Source organism: Heteronotia binoei, chromosome 8 (genome assembly GCF_032191835.1).
Source record: "Heteronotia binoei isolate CCM8104 ecotype False Entrance Well chromosome 8, APGP_CSIRO_Hbin_v1, whole genome shotgun sequence".
Taxonomy (NCBI): Eukaryota; Metazoa; Chordata; class Lepidosauria; order Squamata; family Gekkonidae; genus Heteronotia; species Heteronotia binoei.
Window position 1 is genome coordinate 41263037 of NC_083230.1, and position 19218 is coordinate 41282254.

The 19218-nt window shown below is 44.6% G+C and overlaps 1 protein-coding gene across 2 annotated transcripts in view; it reads right to left on the reverse strand.

Annotated features, from left to right (window-relative positions):
- Nucleotides 1-18740, reverse strand: part of SLC38A1 (solute carrier family 38 member 1) — a 92709-nt gene extending 73969 nt beyond the window's left edge. For both annotated transcript variants that reach the window (XM_060244954.1, XM_060244955.1), the window contains exon 1: nt 18557-18740. The gene's annotated coding sequence lies outside the window, so the exon portion shown is untranslated. The remainder of the gene's footprint in view (nt 1-18556) is intronic.
- Nucleotides 18741-19218: the final 478 nt, after the last annotated feature.

Here is a 19218-nt window from a genome sequence, read left to right on the forward strand (position 1 = left end):
TCCCCCACCAACTCCAGGGGACCTGATCTCTGCCATCTGGAGAGCAATTGTAATTCTGACTCCAACCCTCACCTGGAGATTAGCAACAATGATTTCCCAGGAGGAAATGGCTGGTTTGGAGGGTGAAGCCTATGACATTGTAACTGTCTGAGGTCACACCCCTACTCAAATCTCCAGGAATTTTCCAGCTTGGAGTTGGCAACTGCTAAGTCTTGCTGGAAGTCCTAGGGAGGCTGCTGCTGAACAGGAGCAAGGATCCAGGCCAAGTTTTGTCATGACAGTCAGAAGAATAATTATGTGGGGTGCAGGTCTTTTCCTGTCATATTCAGCCTTGCAACATTTAGCATCAGAGTGAACTTGTGACATGATCTGGGTTTTTTGGCTTGGCCTGGTTGTGTTATGGTAAACCATAGAGTAGGGCAAGGCTTTCCGAACTTTTCTTTCCCATGGCCCAGTTATTTTTATACTTCTCCTTCGTGGCCCACTAAAATTCGAGGGTAGAGCCAGGAGACCTTGGGGGTGGAGCAAGGAATTATGTCATTTCCTGTGGTGTCACTTCCAGGTCAAGGGCCAAGTGATGTCACTTCCAGGGCACACTGAAGCAAAACTCCACCAAAACCAAAACTCCACCTTTTCCTGTGATGTCACTTCCAGGGCAGTCCCCCAAACCTGCCTCTTCTTCTGAAGTAACTTCATTTTCAGAAAAATCTCTCTGAAACTCATGCTGAGCCAAAATGGGAGTGGAAAGTGGGTGGTCTGAAACTTTTTCATACATTCCCAGGGTCCTCTCTTTCCACCCACACACCTGCATGCACCTATCTGTTTGTGTGTTCTTCTCCAGCTTGCAAGCACTCCTAATGCCCGTGTTCAATTGCCTGCACCACCTACACACCCCTTCCTCAACAGCACTTGCCAGTGTATGCAGTTGGAAGTGCTGTTGCCATTGCCATCAGGAATGCCAGTGCTGTGTACCACCCACACTGGGCCCTGGCAGTTGCTGTATCTCAAAATATGCTGAGACATTTAGTAGGCCTTTCTTTCCGCTGCTACTACTGGAACCCTTCCTCAAGCTACAACCAAGCTTGCTTGGTTTCAAGAAAATCTTTTGGCAGCTATTTTCATACTTTTTCATGACTGAAACACTGGGAAATTGCTGTGAAAGGTAGTAGAGAATTGTACTGCAATAAATGAATTAATTTCAAGTTATATAAAGTTCATACAAGCTTTTCTGCAGTTATCCCCAAAAGGATATTTATGAGGGGCTAGCAGCTTTTTACTGGCTGTGTTTCCCATGCCTTTAAAAGCAACCTGTTGTGCAGATATTTAGTCAGTGAACTCCTTTCATCCTTTTTAATATTTACAGGAGGAGCTTAATTTTGGTGTCAGACAGCTGTTAAAAGCAAGACCAGTAAAATGGTGCCAAGTTCACAGTACCATCACTTCCAGTGCTATTAAGATATACAGCAGTAATCTCCAATAATCTCTTTTTGCCTCACACCTCTAACTCTCACTCACACAGAAATCTCATAGAAAGGCCAGATGGCTACAACCGGGGGTGCAAATTTTTCATTGACAGAGCTCCTGTGTCTGCAGAAACAGTATGATAAACAGAAAAGTTTCATCCAGTAAAAATGGAAGGGAAGAAAGAAAGGCAAAGAAGGAAAGGAAAGGAAAGGAAAGGAAAGGAAAGGAAAGGAAAGGAAAGGAAAGGAAAGGAAAGGAAAGGAAAGGAAAGGAAAGGAAAGGAAAGGAAAGGAAGAACATAAGAACATAAGAGAAGCCATGTTGGATCAGACCAGTGGACCATCCAGTCCAAAATTCTCTCATACAATGCCCCAAAAGCACCAGAATGTCCACCAGTAAGGCCAGGGTACTAGAAGCTCTCCCAGTGTTGCTTCCCCACACCTCCAGCACCAAGGATACAGACAGAGCATCCCTTGCAGACGGAAAAAGAAAGAAGGGGGGACAAAGGGGGAAAAAGCCTTACTCACCATCAGATTACCCCAGCCAGCAACAATTCTGCTCAGGAGTCGTTTGGTAAAAAAATAGCTACTGGAATGCCCACTCCCTGCCCCTCCCAGCTGAAAAAACACACACACACCTTTTTTGCCACCCAGGCCTCCCGGGAAATCTCCCCAAAAGAACATACTGCAAGGCACATGAAAGCTCATACCTTGAAGAACACTTCATGAATCTAAAGTGCCATTGGATGCCAGCTTTTCTCTCAAACACTGGGAGAGGGGGAGAACAAAGCCTGCTTCGGTGGGGAGGGCGGGATATAAATAAAATGATGATGATGAAGAAGGAGAGGCAGCCCAGCTCCTCTCTGTACAACCCAGAGACCGGGGAAGGAAGGAAGCCAAACAGAGCTCAGGCTTTGCAGTCTTTCTCAGTTTTCAAGGCTAGCTTTTCTCTGCACAACACAGAGACAGGGGAGGGAAGGAAGGAAGCCAAATGGAGCTCAGGCTTTGCAGCCTGTGTCAGTCTTCAAGGCTAGCTTTTCTCTGCACAACACAGAGATGGGAGAAGGAAGGAAGCCAAATGGAGCTCAGGCTTTGCAGCCTGTATAAGTCTTCAAGGCTAGCTTTTCTCTGAACAACAGAGAGATGGTGGTAGGAAGGAAGCAGAACAGAGGTTATGCTTTGCTGGGGGCAGGGCTAGCTTTGGCTTTTCTTGTGACCCGGTAGTGAGGCTTCCGTGGCCCGGTACCGGGTCCTGACCCTGCAAATGGGAAACAGTGCAGTAGGGAAGTGATCTGATTTCAGCTTTCCATCTCCTCTCCCCCCCCCGCAGCCTCTACCTAGGAAAAGTACAGCCTTTCTCCACAGTGGGGTCTAAAGCAGGAACTCTCCAGATGACAGACATCAGCTCCCTTGGAGGTGGGGGTGGGAGTGAATGCCTTCACTTGGGTGGGTGGGAAGGCAGCAAGGAAGTGTCCTCAGCAGGGTATAATGACACAGAGTCCACCCTGCAAAGCAGCCATTTTCTCCAGGGAAGCTGATCTCTGCCATCTGGAGAGCAGTTGTAATTCTGAGTGATCTCTAGCCATCACCTGGAGATTCGCAACAGTGGTTCCCCAGGAGGAAATGGTTGGCTTGGAGAGTAGAGTCTATGGCATTGTACCCATCTGAGGTCCCATGCTTCCTCAAACTCACCCTCTCCAGGCTCTACCCCTCAAATCTCTAGGAATTTGCCAACCTGGAATTGGCAAATGCTAAGTCACACTGGCTGTCATAGTAGGACTGCTGCTGAATAGGAGCAAGCAGCCAGACCTAGTTAAAGCATGTCAGTCAGGTGGCATAAGTCACCCAGAGGGTGCTGCCAGGCCTAGGGTAGCCAATCTCCTGATGGAGCCTGAAGATCTCCTGGGATTACCAGTGAACTCCAGACAACAGTTCTCTCTCTCCATCCTGGAGAAAATAACAGATTTGGAGGGTGGGCTGTATGCCATTCTATTTACCTGAGGCCTCTCTCTTTACTGAAAGAAGCAGCCTTGGTTGCTTAGCAACAGTTTCTGGCTAGGGGCAAGGCCTCTGAGAAAACACTCCCCGTGGGGCCAGGCCTTGATGCCTAGCCACGTTATGGTGGTGGCTCCCTGGCTATTTCTGCAGTTATTGGAGTTGGGGCTGTTGATGGGGTGGCAGAGGGCTGTTGCCAGCAGCACCTTTTGTGAGGCCAGTTGACAGAAAGAACACAGAGAAGAGTTGGAGATGTGTCTGTCTCTGAGGTCAGGCTGTTTTGGTGGTTTGTTTAACATTCCCGGGCCTGCAGTAGGCAGGGTTAGTGGATTCAGCCAACGGGAGGCCAGAGACTCTAACTGAGCCATGATGGGCCAGTGGTTTATGGAGTGCATAGAATGCACCCCGAAGCCAAAAGGAGAACTCCATTTGGCCACCACCATTAGCAAATTATATATATAGTAGGAATAAGGCCCATTGTGAAGTAAAATACAAGAGGCTCTAGAAGGAGGCTCTGGGTGAGTGCCTTCCACTCTTGCTGTCTTCCTACCCACCCAAGTGAAGGCATTCACTCCCCCACAACTCAAAGGAAGCTAATCTCTGCCATCTAGAGAGCAGCTGTAAATCTGAGTGATCTACAGTGCCTCCCCAGAAGGAAATGGCATTGTACCAGTCTGAGGTCCTATACCTTCTCAAACCCCACCCTCTCCAGGCCGCACCCCTAACCTGGAGTTGGCAACCCTATCTCCTTTCCTTTATCTGCCCCTCTGACTTCAGCTTTCCATTGGCTTCCCCCACCCTGCAACTTCTACATAGGAAAATAACAGTCTTTCTTCACAGTGGGGGAAAAGGGGCAAAGCAGTTTGCATCATTGTCCTCTCCCCCCATGGAATCTGAACAATAACCCTGTGAGGCAGGTCAAGCTGGAAGTCTATGCCTGGTCCAAAATCACCCAGTCAGCTTCCACAGCCAGAACCTGGGTCTGGCAAATCCCACTGTGAAGCCCTGACTTGTATGTCCTTCTCAAATTCCACCACAGAACCTGCAGGATTCCCACCATAAGAACATAAGAGAAGCCATGGTGAATCGGGCCAATGGCTCATCCAGTCCAACACTCTGTGTCACACAGTGGCCAAAAAAAAAGGGCCATCAGGAGCTTCACCAGTGGTGCTAGAAGCTCTCCCACTGTGGCCCCCCCAAGCACCAAGAATACAGAGCATCACTGCCTCAGACAGAGAGTTCCAACAATACACTGTGGCTAGTAGCCAATGATGGACCTCTGCTCCATATCCTTATCCAATCCCCTCTTGAAACTGGCTATGCTTGTAGCCGCCACCACCTCCTGTGGCAGTGAATTCCACGCATTAATCACCCTTTGGGTGAAGAAGTACTTCCTTTTATCAGTTCTAACCTGATTGCTCAGCAATTTCATTGAATGTCCACGAGTTCTCGTATTGTGAGAAAGGGAGAAAAGTACTTCTTTCTCTACTTTCTCTATGCAATGCATAATCTTGTAAACCTCTACCATGTCACCCCGCAGTCGACGTTTCTCCAAGCTAAAGAGCCCCAAGCATTTTAACCTTTCTTCATAGGAAAAGTGTTCCAACCCTTTAATCATTCTAGTTGCCCTTTTCTGCACTTTTTCCAATGCGATAATATCTTTTTTGAGGTGTGGTGACCAGAATTGTACACAGTACTCCAAATGAGGCTGCATCATCGATTTATACAGGGGCATTATGATACTGGCTGATTTGTTTTCAATTCCCTTCCTAATAATTCCCAGCATGGCATTGGTCTTTTTTATTGCAGTCGCACACTGTCTCAACATTTTCAGTGAGTTATCTACCACGGCCCCAAGATCTCTCTCTTGGTCAGTCTCTGCCAGTTCACACCCCATCAACTTGTATTTATAGCTCGTAGTGGGGGCAGTAGTGGGGGCAACTGAGCAGCACAGGTGTGACTGAAGATCCTCCAGGCTGGTGCTACAAAAGGAGGGTGGGGTTTGTATCAATGTAAGCCAAGTATCATGGGCTAGGGCCAACAAGTTGGAGTGGTTTGGGAGGGAACCCTCATGAAAAGGGGAGGACAACCACTGGACTTACACAGGAGACACTGCCCCAGTTAGGGAGCAAGTGGAAGTCTGGCTAAGGAACAATATGTATGGATCTGAGCAGGAGAGGGGTAGAAGTAGAGTACTGTATACCCCTCCCCTCTCCATCTGAGGATTTGGGAAAAGAGTGTGCCATCACTGCAGACTTGATTAGTAGGCAATGGGAGTGTGACAGTTTCACACACACCCTCCTTTTAGCCATGGAGTGACATGGGGCAGCTGCTGGTTGTGACTCATGCAACCCACCCCACAACAAAGTTCCTTGCTGTTCCCCCTTCAGAGATGAAGCGTATTGCAACCAGTGATCAGGGAATTCTCTGTGACAGGGCATAAAACAATTAAAACTGTAGGCCAGGAACTGAAAGCAGCCTAGCAATGCTGTGTATTTAAAAACCAGTCATTCTGTCTTGCATATGGTACCTTCCCACCAGGCTGTAGGGACATTTCTAGCTATGCTATAGAAGATACTCATTTCAGCTGTGGAACTCAAGACCATTTGCTTGCAGGTCGAAATTGGATTCAGTTTTCTGTTTATAGGTAGGATAATCTTGCCAGAAACTCATTTATGTGCTATGGTGAAGCCTACAAGACTAGAGCTAGAGTTTCACATAAATTGCTTCCTTTATGTAAAGACTGAGATGTGATACATGTCCCTTTTGTGCCTCCCTCCAGCCTCACCTTTGGCTACACCTTTAATTGAAAAGTACTATGACCAGAAAGAGGCCAAAGACATAAATAATAAATGACTGAGCATAGAATGGTAAATATAAAATATTGATTTCAGTGGCAAAGTTAAAAGTTTCCCCATCAGACTAATACGTGTGAAAGAGGAAGTTATCACAGATGACACAATAGCAAAACCAGAAAATTTACTGTTGATTAGAAAGCCCTGGAAGTTCACATGCTCAAAAACTGGGGAGATACAAAAGGAAGAACTGTCTGTGCCAAATTAGATAAAACCAAAAGGAGTTATAGAAATAAATAACAGATAAAAAACAGAAAAGGAAGATGAATACTGTTTCCTTCTAATCATCATAACCTTATATCTATAGTATGGGACTAGGGTTGCCAAGTCCAATTTAAGAAATATCTGGGAACTTTGGGGGTGGAGCCAGGAGACTTTGGGGGTGGAGCCAGGAGACATTGGGAGCGGAGCCAAGAGCAAGGGTGTGACAAGCATAATTGAACTTCAAGGGAGTTCTGGCCATCACATTTAAAGGGACTGCACAAATTTTTAAATGCATTCCTTCCATAGGAAATAATGAAGGATAGGGGCACCTTCTTTTGGGGCTCATAGAATTGGACCCCTTGGTCCAATCTTTTTGAAACTTGGTAGGTATTTTGGGGGGAGGCACTAGATGCTATACTGAAAATTTGGTGCCTCTATCTCAAAAAACAGCCCCCCCAGAGCCCCCGAGACCCGCGGATCAATTCCCCATCATTCCCTATGGGAATCGTTCATGGAGGTGCATGATGGCTCTGGGGGCGGGGCTTCCCCCACCGGCCAGCTGGTTGAAAATATGATTGTGCCTTCAAAAGAGAATGTCTGATGCAACATTTAGAGTGACTGTTAAGAGGCCCCTCAGAGGAGCTTCTGCTAAACTGTTAAAACCAGACAGGCTAAGGGTGTGAATCCAAGATAACAGGGGCCCCGCAGAGAAGGAGCTTCTTGCTGATAAGCAGAGGGACAGAGCAGTGGAAAACAACAAGAAATTACTGGAAGGAAAGCAGGAGGTGGAGCATTTGAATTAGATAAGAGGGGGCTTGTCTGCTTGTTTGTGGGATGAATAAAAATGGCCAGAAAGCTGATGATTTTAACTTAAGTCATTTTGAGCTTATGTTGACAAGTTCTACTTTGATGTCAAAGTAAAATACCTCACTTCAAACTAAGCAATGTGTGGGGCTTCATTATTTACCTGCTACAGCAGCCCTTGTCAGGCCTGGCCCTGAGGAGTCCTTCATCAAAGGTTAAAATAGGCCTGGAAAGGGCCCTGCCCCCTTCGCCTGCCTTTTACTGACAGAATGACAGCTGTGGAATGCAGTGGTTGCCTAAAAGCAACCACAGAGAGAATCCATTTGTTAAAGTTCCTTTGATCATTTGTTTTTTTTTTAAACCCAATGTATTTTTTAATTTATTTTTTTTATATTTCAGGCTTTCCTGCAAACTTAGAGTGTTGTTCAGGTTTGTAGAAAGATTTTTCTTGCCCATTCACAGCTTCAGTCACCAGATTTAGGTATCCTCAGATTTGACCAACATCACTATTAGAATATATGGTTCCCTCTTAACAAGTAAAAGAATTGGGTAAGGTTTTTTTAATAGTATCCACAACCCTGGCTGTGATAGGAGGGGGAATATAACACTGCACATTTTCAGAGACAATTACTGACTAGTACAAATGTGATAAACAGATTAGGAATAATGAAATTTTGTTCTGTCCACCTCACTGATTCAGAGTTTAGCTTTGAGCAAATCACATGAATCATCAAGGAAAAATGTAAAATTATGTAAGCCCTCCTTTAGCACCCAGTAACCAGGAACGGGGAAGAGTGTAGATAAGAACCATTTTGTATGTGTGTGTGTGGGGGGGTCATTTTCTTCCTTCTAAATACCTCTTCTGAGTTAATCAAAGAAAGAAAAAGCCTTTGGGCAGTATAAATGGTATGGTGACATCCAGACCTGTACTGGACCCTTGTTCGTGTATGTTCATGAGAACTGAATGACCTGAAGTCTTGCTGCTTAAGAACTAGGTAGTTGTCCCCAATGTAATACTCATCAATTTGCTTTTCGGTCCCCACCTTGTTTCTGGCCAAAAGCAAGAGCCAACTAGCTTTCTTCCACTCCACTGGAATAATAGGTAATTTAGAGGAACCCAGGATACACTGCCTTGGACAAACTGAAAACAACTGTCCTCATTGTAAGAGGATGCCTGACTCTGAACCTCCTAACATTCCACAGAGCTTCCTAAATGTTTTGTGACTGGCCCCACACCCCGCGAGAGCCATTTGTTGTGGCTTCAACTACCTGTTCTGAAAATTTCAAAAGTGCCTAAAGATTCACAAATTCAGGGACCAGCTTTATATCAAGCAAGGAGTCTTACTCAGGGTGCCAACATACTATATAAGGAATGGAGAGAATTTATTACAATTATACCTCTATCACTGGATTGCTCCATACCTATACCTTTCACTAGGGCTGCCAATTTCACTAGGGCTGCGGGCAAGGAATCCTCTGGTTTGGAAGGACAACTGGCAGGTAGGAGGCTGCCAGGTGGATCCCCACCCCTGAAGAACCCTGTCACTGCACAGCACGCGCAGCATGATGATGTCACCCAGAAGTGATGTCATCATGCTGGGCACATCACATGAGAGATGCTCTAGGAATCACAGTGAAACTCTATGGTATCATATAGTGCGATTCCTAGAGTGCCCCCCATGCAGCGTGCCCAGCACAATGACATCACTTCTGGGTGATGTCATTGCGTGCACAAGAAGTCCCCCACCACAGCAGCAGAGGAACTTGGCAACATTTCCTCTCACTAAGTAGATGCCAGAATGCAGCTATTACCAGTGTATTTAATCACACCGGAAATGGTTGCAGTATTACAAATCAATACATCATGAAACTTTAGGTGAAAGAGAGAAGTATGGAAAAACTTCAGAGAGGCGGAAAGGACATATACAAAAAGGTAAACTGCAAGCACCAGCCATTTCCAACTCTGGGTTGACGCTGCTTTCACAACATTTTCATGGCAGACTTTTTACAGGGTGGTTTGCTATTGCCTTCCCAATCTACACTTTAACCCTTTACACTTTAAGCTGGGTACTCATTTTACCAACCTCGGAAGGATGGAAGGCTGAGTCAACCATGAGCTGAACTCAGCTTCTGCCAGAACTGAACTCAGGTCATGAACAGAGCTTGGACTGCAGTACTGCAGCTTACCACTCTGAGCCACGGAGCTCCTAAATTAACACCTTACTGATCACTACCAACATTTAGTTTAGTTTTAATAATCAATTAACACCTTCCTGATCATTAAAAATATACCAAATGTTGGAAATATTTCATATATTTCATTTTATCTGATTTAATGTTGTCTACAATTTAAAGAACAATAAATTGTATTCATTTTAAATTTATATTCTACCAAGTCAGCAATGTATAAATAAGAGAGTTGCCCCAAAAGACCAACACAACCACTTTTAACATTAAAAGGGGTAACTTCTCTGAAATGAGGAGGAATGTGAGGTGTAAACTGAAAGGAAAGGTAAATAGGGTCAAAACCCTTGAGGAAGCTTGGAGGCTATTTAAAACTACGATCCTAGAAGGTCAGATAAAATATATACTGCAAGTCAGGAAAGGGACAAATAAGTATAGAAAAAGGCCTGCATGGTTGACAAACAAAGTAATGGAAGCTGTAAAAGGTAAGAAGGATTCCTTTAAGCGATGGAAAGCTAGTCCAAGTGAGATTAATAAAAGGGAACACAGGCTGTGGCAAATAAAATGCAAGTCTGTGATCAGGCAGGCAAAAAGGGACTATGAGGAGCATATTGCAAAAAACGTAAAGACCAACAATAAAAATTTCTTCAATTACAATAGAAACAGGGAGGTTGTGGGGACCTTGGATGATCAAGGGGTAAAAGGATTACTGAAGGATGATAGGGAAATGGCTAAGAAGCTGAATGCATTCTTTGCCTCCGTCTTCATTGTGGAAGATGAGAAGTGTTTGCCCACTCCAGAACCGCTGATTTCAGGAGGTGTGTTGAAAGACCTGAGTCAGATTGAGGTGATGAGAGAGGAGGTCCTATGACTGATAGGCAATTTAAAAACTGATAAGTCACTGGGCCCAAATGACATACATCCAAGAGTTCTGAAAGAACTCAAAGGTGAACTTGTGGATCTCCTCACAAAAATATATAAGATTTCATTAAACTGCCTCTGTTCCTGAGTACTGAAATGTAGCTAATGTCACCCCCCATTTTTAAAAAGGGTTCCAGAGGAGATCCGGGAAATTACAGGCCAATCAGTCTGACTTCAATACCAGAAAAGTTAGTGGGGACTGTTATTAAAGAGAGAAGTAATAGGCACACTGATGAACAAAAGTTATTGAGGAAGACTCAGCAAGGTAAGGGAAGATCTGGTCTCACCAACCTGTTAGTGTTCTTTGAGGGAGTGAACAAACATGTGGACAAAGGGGACCCAACAGATGTTGTTTACCTTGAGTTCCAGAAAGCTTTTGATAAAGTTCCTCATCAAAGGCTCCTAAGTAAGCTCAAGAGTCATGGGATAAAAGGACAAGTCCTCGTGGATCAAAAAGTGGCTAATTAATAGGAAACAGAGAGTGAGTATAAATGGGCAATCTTCGCAGTGGGGTGCCCAAGGCTCAGTACTGGGTCCGATACTTTTTAACTTGTTCATTAATGATTTGGAGTTGGGAGTAAGCAGTGAAGTGGCTGAGTTAGTGGATGGCACTAAATTGTTCAGGGTGGTGAGAACCAGAGAGGATTGTGCGGCACTCCAAAGGGATCTGATGAGGCTGAGTAAGTGGGCGTCAATGTGGCAGATGAGGTTCAATGTGGCCAAGTGCAAAGTAATGCACACTGGGGCCAAAAATCCTAACTATAAATACAAGTTGATGGGGTGTGAACTGGAGGAGACTAACCAAGAAAGAGATCTTGGAGTCCTGGTAAATAACTCACTGAAAATGTTGAGACAGTGTGTGACTGCAATAAAAATGGCCAATGCTATGCTGGGAATTATTAGGAAGAGAATTGAAAACAAATCAGCCAGTATCATAAATTGATGGTGCTACCTCATTTGGAGTATTGTGTACAATTATGGTCACTGCACCTCAAAAACAATATTATAGCATTAGAAAAAGTGCAGAAAAGGGCAACTAGAATGATTAAAGGCTTGGAACACTTTCCCTTTGAAGAAAGGTTAGAATGCTTAGGGCTCTTTAACTTGGAAAAATGTCGACTGAGGGGTGACATTATAGAGGTTTACAAGATTATGCATGGGATAGAGAAAGTAGAGAAAGAAGTACTTTTCTCCCTTTCTCACAATACGAGAACTCGTGGACATTCAATGAAATTGCTGAGCAATCAGGTTAGAACTGATAAAAGGAAGTACTTCTTCACCCAAAGGGTGATTAATGCGTGGAATTCACTGCCACAGGAGGTGGCGGCTACAAGCATAGCCAGTTTCAAGAGGGGATTGGATAAGGATATGGAGCAGAGGTCCATCAGTGGCTACTAGCCACAGTGTATTGTTGGAACTCTCTGTCTGAGGCAGTGATGCTCTGTATTCTTGGTGCTTGGGGGGGGCCACAGTGGGAGAGCTTCTAGCACCACTGGTGAAGCTCCTGATGGCCCTTTTTTTTGGCCACTGTGTGACACAGAGTGTTGGACTGGATGAGCCATTGGCCCGATTCACCATGGCTTCTCTTATGTTCTTATGGTGGGAATCCTGCAGGTTCTGTGGTGGAATTTGAGAAGGACATACAAGTCAGGGCTTCACAGTGGGATTTGCCAGACCCAGGTTCTGGCTGTGGAAGCTGACTGGGTGATTTTGGACCAGGCATAGACTTCCAGCTTGATCTGCCTCACAGGGTTATTGTTCAGATTCCATGGGGGGAGAGGACAATGATGCAAACTGCTTTGCCCCTTTTCCCCCACTGTGAAGAAAGACTGTTATTTTCCTATGTAGAAGTTGCAGGGTGGGGGAAGCCAATGGAAAGCTGAAGTCAGAGGGGCAGATAAAGGAAAGGAGATAGGGTTGCCAACTCCAGGTTAGGGGTGCGGCCTGGAGAGGGTGGGGTTTGAGAAGGTATAGGACCTCAGACTGAACTCAATGAAATTGCTGAGCAGTTGGGTTTGAATGGATAAAAGGAAATACTTCTTCACCCAAAGGGTGTTTAACATGTAGAATTCACTGCCACAGGAGGTGGTGGCAGCTACAAGCATAGCCAGCTTCAAGAGGGGATCAGATAAACATATAGAGCAGAAGTCCATCAATGGCTATTAGCCACAGCGTATTGTTGGAACTCTCTATCTGGGGCAAGTGATGATCTGTATTTTTGGTGCTTGGGAGGGGCAACAGTGTGAGGACTTCTAATGTCCTGGTCCCACTGATGGACCTCCTGATGGCACCTGGTGTTTTTGGCCACTGTGTGACACAGAGTGTTGGACTGGATGGGCCATTGGCCTGATCCAACATGGCTTCTCTTTTTGTTCTTATGTATTTAATGGCTAATCAAGTGTTTAAAATAGACAATCACATTTTTCCTTGTAAGAGGTTTGGAAAACAGTTACAGTAAAGGGTATCAACTGTTGAAACAACAGGTGCATTTGAACACTTAAACTGTAACATTATTATTTTGATTTTGGATGTTTAAATTCTTCCACAAACCTAGAGCTTTAGACTACATGCCTCTCTAGATCTGAGGCTTCATTAATTTTCTTGATGTTTTTGGTTCACACACAGCATTAAATAAATTGGATTGAAAGACTATCATGTAGCACAGAATCAAGAGAAGATTACTTTGCCCTTTAAATATCTTTCTCTGGTCAATTTTGTATTTTTTTTTTAAAAAAAATCACATTTATTTAGGTCAAATCATAACCTTTTGAACTGGAGAGTGGGGGAAAGCAGGCATTTTAAAGTAACAAAAGAAGATGATATCATATATATAATCACTGGCCTAATTTCTGATCAAAAAAATGTAGTGACAAAAGCAGGAGAGAGAGGAAAACCTGGAGGAGTCTGGGCTCCACAATGTAGATTGGCATGTTCTTTTTTTCTACGTAACACCATGTCCCTATTTGTTTGTTTTTAAATATTAGATAACACTCTTTGGTGCAGGTTTTTTTTTGTTCGTTTTTGTTTTGCCATCAAGTCACACCACTTATGGTAACCCCACTGGGTTTACAAGGCGAGAGATGTCCAGAAGTAATTTGCTATTGGCTGGCTCTGGTCTCTCATCCAAATATTAACCAGGGCTGATCCTGCTTAGAATCCAAGATCTGATAAAATCAGCCTAGCCTTTGCCTATCCAGCTGAGGACTGATGTGGCATAGCATAGCATAGGTAGGGCCAGGCAACCCTACTTTGACCCCTATGCCAAAGCAGAACTGCTTAAAAAAATACACACACACACTTCGTGAGGGTTAAGAAAGTTTGGGGGAAAGTATGTATTCTGGTCACAGAATTCCAGTAAAGGCATTTTATTAACTGCTTCACAGTTACATTCCATTTTCAGTGTCTGACAATTACTAAGGCCACAATCCTAAGCACACTTACTAGAGCTAGAATCCCACTGAACTCAAAGCAGCTACTTCAGCAAATAAATACTGTTAGGACTGCTGCACAAATTCAAGTTGTGGGCTGAGCTTACCTCTACCACAAACTTAAGAGATGACAAACTGCTATTATTTGAGGATAGAACTAGATCTTTTATCAGCATGCCTCATCACAGAGAGCCATTATAGTGCAGTGCTTACAGGGTTGCCCTAGAATCTGGGAGACCCACATTTGAATTCCCACTCTGCTGTGGAAGCTTGCTGGGTAGCCTTGGGCCAGTTACACCATCTCAGGCCACCTATCTCACAGGGAGAGAACAAGACAGGTGAGAAGAATGAAACAATGGATCCCCATTGTGGAGACGAGGAGTATAAATGAAATAAGTAATGCCTAAACCCATAACTGAGATTCTAAAACACAGTTTAATCCAGGTTTAGAATCCCATTTGGTGATGGGGAATCTAACTCAGGTTATCTTCCACACTTGCATGCATTCATCATGGACAAATGAGCTGATTGCTAACAGCAGGAAGGGAGGTGCAACACATGTGAGTCTGACAACAAAATGGGTATGTGCTAATTTAAAGTCATATTCGAATGCAGAGTACTGCAAAGTAATGTTTGAATACTTTCCAGAGGCTATAGTAACATGGATGCCTATGGAGACTACCAAACCACAATATTAGCACTCTTACAATGCTTGGACTGGGTCTGTGTCAATGCTCCCTCTAAGCTGTGGAGCCTTGTGAGCAAAAATTCTACTTTTTGAGCTACTGGCATTAAAGTTGTGAGTGAGTGATTTGGCTAATGCATAAACTAGTTTGCTCTGGCACCATCCTTCCTGAGCTAAGACAAAAAGTGTGAGTTGTTGGCTATAAAAAACTGTGAATTAGCTCACACTAACTCAGCTTAGAGGGAACAGTGGTCTGGGTGATTTGAAGTATGTCCCCAGACAGCATCTTTGTCTGGGGGCTTTTCAGGGCACTTGCCAGTAGAGAGTAAAAGACTCTTTAGGGAAGCACCGATATGTGCAAGGGAAAGGCATTTAATCTATCTCAGGGATGTCAAACTTATTTGTTATGAGAGTTGGATCTGACATAAATGAGACCTTGTTGGGCTGGGCCATGTGTATCATAAAATGTAATGCCAAGTAGTGGATATATAAACTTTAAACAACTGAAGGTTTTTTTTAAAAAAACAAACAAACTTAAAACATACAAAATATTAGCACTTTTGCAATATTTATTTACCAGTCTCTGATAACTGACACCTCTTACTCTGAATTATTACATCAAAATCTGGAGATAATGTCTGTGCTGTAGCAATCTTGAATATGCTGTTCAGGTTTTGTCAAGGTGTGCACCTATAAGTTAAAACCTATTTTTGATTTATTGGCATTCATTACAGAAATCTCATGGTCAGTGCTTTGAGCCTAAGACCCAGAGGAAAACATGAAATGGCTGGGCATTGCAAGTTTTTATACATAAGTTGCTTCATGTGCTGGTCAGGAACATGTGAAGGCACCATTACACACCATTACAAGAGGCAAGGGGAGCAATTTCTGGCAATTTCCCATTCCCACTGAGGGCGATCGAGGTACCTGGGCAAAGGAAGCTTTTCCTCTTTCCATCCCTCTGCAGGGGACAAGGAGGGGGAGGAGCCTCGGTCAATAGAAGAAAGAGATGCTTGGCTCAATAGCTCTGCTGTGTGATTGAGAGAGCCTGGCAAAGCAAGCTCTCCCTTCCCCCCCTCCCAAGGGAGGAGCCTCAGCCAATGGAGAAAATAGAGGCTTTGTTTTGTAGCTCCTGTGCGATTAAGCAAGCCTGGCAAAGCAAGCTGTGATGCAGAAGGAAGAGAGAGGGAGAAGGAAGCAGATGACGGGCAGTTGCTTGCAGACCTGATAGGACCTCTCTGGGGGTCTGATCCAGCCCACGAGCTGCATATTTGACACCCCTGATCTATCCTCTCTTGTCACTTTCTCCTCTGCAAACACCCTCCTGGTTGTTTTTCCCAGATGGACTCTTTCTAGTTTTAGATGCCAACTGGGGAAAGTGGGGAACCTATTGAAAACTGCCAGGAGAAAATCAGTAGAAGGAAAGGGCATTCCCCTCCCCTAAAAAAAAAAAATCCTCTCTTGCAGCTGCACACTTCTGCCTGGTTAGGAGACATAGCAGTGGGAAGCTTTAAGAAGAGTAGTTTATATCTTACCACTTGTTTTCAAGAATGGAAGACAATCAAAAGAGGCAAAGGGAGCAATTTCTGACAATTTCCCATTGCCACTGCAGACCCCTCACTTTGTCTTCTCTACTGTTCATGAGGTCTGCTGAGCCCCAGAACAAAAATTATGAGGGGCTCAATATGGTGGAAGGGGGAAGTCCCATACCATGAGCAGAACTTCATTAGCAGAACTTGTTGGCAAAAAGTCAATAACATCTACTTATGGATTGGCTTCCTAAGTGTACATTCCACACAACAATGTTTATAACAACCATATAAAACTGGATGATATTCTTAGTCCTATAATCTTATTCCCAATGATAATTTCTGAGATTGACAGCTTGCCTAAGTAAAGTCACAAAACCACTTTAGCATGAATAGATATTTTGGGCTCATATCTCATGCTCCTAACCATTATACCATGCATAATGAAGTATTTTAGAATCAACACCCATTGCAGGGAATCAGGTGACAAAGCAAGTTTCCACATCTAACTATGTTATGTTGTTTTTGTTTCTGAGTTATTTTTCTTGGCCATTTGAAAATGCTTTGATGGAGATATAATAGTCCTAAACTTTGAGAAAAGGTTTAACTATCGGCCCAGTGTTAGAATTCATATTTTCGTTATACAACAGACTAATGATGAAATCCAAGTAATCTTTTGCTCCAGAACTGCTGGTCAAGATGTAGAGTGGTTACTGGAAGGTATTGAAGTACTAAACTTCAGAAGCTCCCAAAAGTGTATGAAATCCATACGAAACAAAGACTTGAAGAAAATGCCTAAAGGGGATACCAATAGAACAGTTGGCAGTTGGCATAAATAAAGATTTATTATTATTTATTATGTACAACCAAGATGTAAATCAAGCAAATACTTGTCAAACACAAGGTTGTCCTTCCATTGCCCCTCTCCCCCACAAAAGCAGACTTCTAGGTGAAACGTCAACCCCCCCTTTTTTTTACAAGTTTGAAAGCAATAAATATTAGCAACAGGTTTCATTGTAACTCTTGCATTGCAAACAAGAAATAGCTCATGTTCTGGAGTAAGGAAGAGAAATTACTTTCTGTAGTAGACACAGAGGACCCAGATCTATATGGATACATGCTAGTCTAGGCCTGCATTCCTGACATGAAATTCCATGAGAAACGGAGGATTAAGTCTAAACCTGCAGGTTACTTTTTTTGTTTTGTTTTACCTACCTCTGTTTCTTCTGAACATTCACAAATGCCCTAATGGGCAGTAATAGTACATGTATAGCACATGTATTATATTCCATTTTTAATGACCCAGAAGCACCCCCACCTTTACCAGCTTTGAGGCTTAAATTAAAACACTCATTTTTAAAAATACATATATATGTGTGCGTGTGTCTCTCTCTGTGGGTGCAACTGAAGATTGGGAACTTACAAAAAAGTTTTAAAGACCGCTTCCAATTATAGCCTTAATTTTGAAAATATGTAATGAGATATGTGCTATTCTATACTGATAACTACCCCCCCCCTCTCTCAGTACTGCTGTGCTAGATGTGAAAAAGTTCCCTAGTTTTACTCAGGAATGACAGAATGTTCCATTCAAAAATGCTCCGGTTCATTAAAAGGCATCTGGTATCTTCTGTCTTCATTTTCTTCAATCGACGTCCTTGTTCTTCACAAGGCTATGCTAGGGATCCAGAAACCAAACGGAACATCCAAACGGAGGTTGAGGGAAAGGCATTGATTTTTCAGAGGACCTTTTTTTTAAATGGAAGTCAAGAAGGATTTCATCCATCGCTGCCCCTCCGCCCTCGCCCGACGTTGTAGGTTTCAAGCTACCTACTTTGGGGCAGTCTTGATAACTGTATTCGGACTACTCTACAACGACACGGGTGCCAGCCTTAAACTCTTTCTGCTCTGTTTCATTAAGATCTCTTTTTTGTATGTCGGGGGGGGGGGGGGGGGGACGGGACCGCGCGACATGAGGGCGGAAATTATCGGAAACTTGACTCATCAAGGAAGGCGTTAGCCTCCCACGCGCCTTTTCCTCCCCTCCTTCATACAACATGGAGAACCAGAGAAGAAAGAGAGCAAAACGTGCTCCTATTTACACTGCGGGCCCTTCATCCTCCCACTAACAACCCCCGGCATCGCGGCCGGTCCCTTCGTTCTAGGGACGAGGAAGGGCGAAGCCGAGCACAGGGCTGCGAGCGGGGCGCTACGAAGAAATCCCCCCGCTCGCCAGCAAACCACGCGGCTCCCAGCACCACCCAAAGTTGCCGGATCCTAAGGCCCCGTTAGCATCTAGGAAGCGGGTTGTGAGAGGAGACGTCCATTTCGCGGCCCGGCATGATGGTGGCGGCGTGGCTGGAGCCGTTTCCAAGACGCGACACCATCTGCCGGGCAAATGCGGGCGGCAAAGCTCCCCGGATCCCACCCCAGCCGCAATGGACCTTCCGGGCGGTTGCAGGGAAAGGCGAGGGCCTTCCCCGCAGCCTACCTGTTAAGCAGACCGCCTCCTCGTCTCTCCTCCGTTCCACCAGCAAGAATCCCAAGCCAAGGTGCCTTTGCTGCCCCGCCTTCAGCTTTTTGTTGCTGGTGTCCTTTGTTACAGGATCTGGGTGTCTCTTCCAGGCGGATCCAGTTGCAGGCAAGAGACCTTTCTGCTAGGTTTACAGCGGACGAAGATCTGTATTTTAAAACATTTTTTCCCCCCAAAAAATAAAGCAAGTAAGCAAGCAAAAAAAAAAAAGTATTTTTGACCCGGCGTGGATCCGGAATGAATGAGATGGTTGTGAGGACGACCTTCAGCCGCAGCTTCTGCTGCGTTCCCTGCCAGCTACTCCCGCCTCCTCTTCGCCGCCTCCTCCTCCTCTTCCCCCTCCCCACCCCCGTGTACATCTATGTACGTATGTGTTAGAGACATTTGGCAGGTCGCATCTCAGATCGCTTCGTCCTGCCTCGCGTTGGCCCCATTTATTTATTATACGCATCGTATCGTTTTAGTCGTTCTTAGCAAAGCGATCGCCCTTTGAAGGCCGGGATTTAGGGTTCAAATAAATAAGGCTGGAGGGCATTTGCTATCTAGTTCAGGTGGTGGAGCTGGCGCGCACAGAACATCTGGCGGGGGAGGATTTCTGATGCTGCAGGTCTGCTGTATAA